Source organism: Mandrillus leucophaeus, unplaced genomic scaffold, assembly GCF_000951045.1.
Source record: "Mandrillus leucophaeus isolate KB7577 unplaced genomic scaffold, Mleu.le_1.0 Scaffold80, whole genome shotgun sequence".
NCBI classification, from domain to species: domain Eukaryota; kingdom Metazoa; phylum Chordata; class Mammalia; order Primates; family Cercopithecidae; genus Mandrillus; species Mandrillus leucophaeus.
In genome coordinates this window covers 280,167-285,476 of record NW_012108697.1, presented here as the reverse complement: position 1 = coordinate 285,476, position 5,310 = coordinate 280,167, and the positions used below count along the sequence as shown (strand labels likewise).

The window sequence follows — 5,310 nt, the reverse complement described above, 5'->3', positions numbered from 1 at the left end:
TTTTTTTTGAGACAGAGTCTTGCTCTGTCGCCCAGACTGGAGTGCAGTGGTGCGATCTCGGCTCACTGCAAGCTCCGCCTCCCAGGTTCATGCCATTCTCCTGCCTCAACCTCCCTAGTAGCTGGGACTACAGGCACCTGCCACCACGCCCGGCTAAATTTTTTGTATTTTTAGTGGAGACAGTGTTTCACCGTGTTAGCCAGGATGGTCTCAATCTCCTGACCTCGTGATCTGCCGGACTTGGCCTCCCAAAGTGCTAGGATTATAGGCATGAGCCACTGTGCCCAACCTATTTTTATCTTTTATGTGTATTCTTTGTTTTAATCAGCTCTCTCTCTCTCTTTTTTTTAATCTCCTGGTTTTTATGGTGTTTTTGAATTTTTTATTTTGAGATTTAATTTAGAATTTTTTTTTCTCTTCCTTGTCAGGGTTTGAAAAACCAAGGTTGGTAGGCCAAATCTGGTCTGCTGCAGATTTATGTAAAGAAACTTTTATCAAAGTACGACTTTACCCAGTTATTTGTGTATTATGTTTGTTTGCTTTTGCACTACAGTTGCAGAAAGGAATAGTTGTAACAGAGGGTGGCCTGCAAAGCATAAAACGCTGTCTAGCCTGCAAAGCATAAAATGCTGTCTAGTCCTTTATATAAAAAAAGTTTTACCAATTCCTTTCTTGTAGTATATTTGTATGACCTGGGTTGTGGATGTATCTACAAGGGCCATTTACATCTGCTTTTACAATATCTGTGGGGGTTTTTTTGTTTGCAGCGCAGGTTTATATTAATGTTTTACTTGGTGGGTTGTTCATCAAATGTATGATGTGAATTTAAAATTACCATATAAGCCTGACATAGCCTTTAAGTTCTCACAAGTGATGTTTTTCTTTCATACGCATATCCCAGGCGACTTAAAATTATTTTCTGCTTTTTGCAGAGCTTGTAAAGTATTTTAATACCTTTTTCATAAATAGTATCTCCAGTTGATAGGATCACTTTATGAACATGGTTCACTTTAGCTTGCTTCCTTTAGGATGCCAAGAATTATATCTTCTTGGTCTGCTGGATTTTGGAACCCATGCCTCCTAGTTCTTATTAGTCTATTCCATGTATAGTAAAATTTGGTCGCTAGCTCAAACTTAGCTTTACTATTCTTACTTTGAATCTCTTCTTCATTTCTAGCATCTGATAATTCCCATTTCTTTTAAAGTGGTATATGTATTGAAAAAATGCTTTGGGTAAATTTTTGTCTTAAATTTCTGTGTATATTTTTAAAATTTATTAAGATTGTCACAAAGATATTTTTAAATGTTGCGCATCTGTTGCAGAGCAACTATTTTTCAAAACTATGTACTTATTTGCATATCAAATGCTGAGTTGTCATTATATTTTATTTTGATATTTTCCTGTTTGTGTGTCCATAAATGAGGAGCCATCTGGAGTGGTTTTAAAATTTAGAGAAAATAGAATGGATGACTTCTCTTTAGTTTTATTCGTATTCCATAGCTACTGAGATATTAGATGATATTAGAACCTTTCAAGCAACAGTGTAACCTCAACAGACTCTTATGTACAAGCTTACATTTCCTGTCGATCTAACACTCTTTTGGTAGTGGGGAATATAACATAATCATAGGCTTACTAATATATCATTTTCTTGTTGGTATTTGATACAGCCATTATGCCTGGGTCCCTTTCCTATAATATACTTTCTCCTTTGCCATTGCTACCATACTAGTTATAAGGTGTGACAATTACCAGACTTTTTTCACCAGGTATTTTTTCTGCAGTTAGGTCTAAAGTATACTGGCTTTCTGCATCATATATAGACCATGTCAGGCTTCCTTGGTTTACACTTTCCGCCTGATGGATGAAAGAATACCAGTGATATGCTTCTTGACTGCCTTATGAGTAACCTTTGTTTTCAGAATTTTTCTTATTCAGAAAGGAGGGTTGAGTGGCATTTTGCCAGGGAACCTCTTTTATCATCAAGAGGTATTGTAGATTAATACCTTCTAGGTTTGTTCATGTAGGTCACCCTAATGCCTATCATTGCTGGTACCTTTACTTTCTATTTTACTGTTAATCTGTGAGGGAGATGTTAGATATGAGTGCTAAATTTAGCTGTCTCATTCAGATGTGAAAACTTTTTTTTTTTAATGATTCTTCCAAATGCCCAGAAATCTCATGAAGTTGTTACAGCAACCCATTTCTTACTTTAAATCTTCTGTTAAGTCTTTACATGTAGTGGGCACTCAATACATTTGGTTTTTACCTGAGTGAATTAATTAGTGGTGTCACAGAGTAAATTTTCTGTGAAACAATACCTTAAGCTTTTAAGGATAATGTTATAAAATTAAAGTTTTTAATAGCATTATTGTATAATATTAATTTATTATAGACAATTGGTAATACAGAAAAATCTTACTGTAGTAAGATACCCATCAGCTTTTCCATAAGCATATTTGTACATTTCATCACAAAATTGTCATCATTATGTTAAATTGAAACAAAATATGCACATGTTTTATGGGGTTCAATGTGATGTTTTAATACAGGTATATGTTGTATAATGGTCGAATCATGGTAATTAACATATCTATTACCTTAAACATTTATAATGTCTTTGTTGTGAGAACATTCAGAATCCTCTCTTCTAGCTATTTGAAATGCATTATTGTTAGCTATAATCACCTTGCTACTGTTCTTGTATTCTATTGCATAGTAGGTATTCCTCCTATCTGTAACATTGTATGCATTAAACAACCTCTCCATATCTCCCCCCCTCCTATTCTCTCCAGTTTCTTGTAATCATCATTATACTCTTAATGTCTATGAGATCTTTTTTAAAAAGATACCACATATGACTGAGATCATGTGGTATTTGTCTTTCTGTGCCTGGCTTATTTCGCTTAAGAAAATGTCATCTAAATTCATCCATGTTGTCCCAAATGATGGGATTTTATTTTTTTATGACCTTTTTCATGACTGAAACATATTTCATTATGTGTGTATGTATGTGTGTGTGTGTCTGTGTGTTTATTTATTTATTTTTTCACACTTTATCCATTCATCCATGTTTGGTATTTAGGTTGATTCTATATTTTGGCTGTTGTGTGTAGTGCTGCAATATATTAATACATTGGAGTGCTGATGTCTCTTCAACATACTGATTTTATTTCCTTTGGATGTACACCTGATAGTGGGATTGCTGGATCATATAGTATTATATTTTTATTTTTTTGAGAAACCTCCAACTGTTTTTGATGTAGCAATTTACATTCCCATAAAAAATGTCTAGAGTTCCCCTTTCTCCACATACATGCCAGCATTTGTTTTTTTCACTGTCAATTTTATAATTTACTCATAGCTGTTTAGGAGCATATTCTTTAATTTCTATCTATTTGTACAGTGTTTGAAGTTCCTTCTCTTTTCTCCTAGTTGCATTTCATTATGGTCAGAAAAGATACATCATATGATTTTGATATATTTAATGCATTAAGACTTTTTTCCTGACATATTAGCTATCCTGAAGAATGTTCCATATGCATTTGAGAAGAATGTGAATTCTGCAGCTTTTGGATGGAATATTTTGCATATGTGAAGTCATTTTTGTCTTAAATTCAGTTTATGTCCAGTGTTTCCTCATTTATTTTCTGTCTCGATGATCTGTCCATTGCTGAAAGTTGGGTGTTAACATTCCCCTACTACTATTGTTTTGCTTTCTATACCTCCCTTTTGATCTATTAATGTTTGCTTTCTATATTAAGTTATTCCAGTGTGGGTTACATATAAATTCTCAATTGTTCTATCCTCTTGTATTGATCCCTTTATTAGTAAATATTGACCTCATTTATCTCTTTTTATAGTTTTTGGCTTGAAGTCTATTTTGTCTAATAGAAGTATAGCTAATCCTACTTACTTTTGTTTTCCATTTGCATGCAATATGTTTTTGCATCTCATTACTTTAAGTCTATGCATATTCTTAAAGGTGAATTGAATTTTTTGTTGGCAGTATGTAGTTAGGTCTTGTTTCTTTATTCATTGACCCTGTTTGTCTTTTATTTGGAGAATTTAAGCCCTTTACATTCAAGGTAATTTTTGGTAGGTAAGGATTTTGTACTACCATATTGTTACTTGTTTTCTAGTTGTTTTGTAGAACATTTCTTTCTTTCTTCTTCTCTTACTGCCTCCCTTTGTGTTGAGTGATTTTTCTCTATCAATATGATTAGATTTCTTGCTTTTTATTTTTAGTGTATATATTATAGCCTTTTGGTTTTTGCTTACCTTGAGCCTAACAAAAAAAAATCTTATTATTTTAAAAGGCTATTTTGAATTGATAAGTTAATTTTGGCCTGAAGAAAAGGAAAAACCCACTCTATTCTTTAACTTCATTACTCTTCTACATTTTGCATTTTTGATGTCATAATTTATATCTTATATTGCTTATCCCTTAACCAAATCATTTTAGTTGTTATTATTTTTATTTGCTTTGTTTTTTAACCTTCCTAATAGGGATATAAGTATTTCTTGACCCATGATTACCATGTTAGAGTATTCTGAATTTGTTTAGGTATTTATTTTTACCTGTCAGTTTTATAGTTTTGAACTTTTTTTGTTACACATTAAGATTATTATTTTTTCTTCTAGTTTGAACAACTCCTTTCAATATTTTTTGTAATGTAGTTCTAGTTGCAAAGGTTTTCTTCAGCTTTTGTTTATCTGGGAATGTCTTTATTTCTAATGAATAAATTTGCTCTATACAGTATTCTTGGCAGGCAGTTTTGTTGTCTTTGAATATGTCATCCCACTCTCTCTTGACCTGTGGGGTTTCTCCTGGTAACTCTCCTGTCAGGCATATTGGAATTCTTTTATGTGTTATTTGCTTTTTTTTTTTTTTCTCATGCTGCTTTCAGTGTTCTCCGTCTTTGACTTTTGAGAGAGTGGTTATATATGTCTTAGGGTTATCTTATTTGGATTGAATCTGTTTTGTTACCTTTCACCTTTCTGTACTTGAATATTTATATCTTTCTTCAGGTTGGGACATTTTCTGTTATTATTTTTCTAAATAAGCTTTCTTCCCCATTTTCATTTTCTATTCTCTTTTGAACACTAGTGACACACAGATTTGCTCTTTTGACACTGTTTCATAGAACCTCTGTGTTTTTCTCATTGCTTATCTTTTTTCTTCTCTGAATGTATATTTTCTGATAGCTCGTTTTTGAAATCAGTGATTCTTCTGCTTTGTCATTCTGCTATTGATGCACTTTACTGCATTTTTTCTTCCTTTCTTTTTTTTTTTTTTTTTTTTTTTT

The 5,310-nt window shown here is 32.6% G+C and overlaps 1 protein-coding gene across 1 annotated transcript in view; it reads left to right on the top strand.

Annotated features, from left to right (window-relative positions):
* The window catches only part of ATRNL1 (attractin-like 1), a gene marked incomplete at its 3' end in the record, with an annotated part of 405,371 nt that overhangs the window by 195,597 nt on the left and 204,464 nt on the right, over positions 1 to 5,310 (top strand). The window lies entirely within an intron of this gene.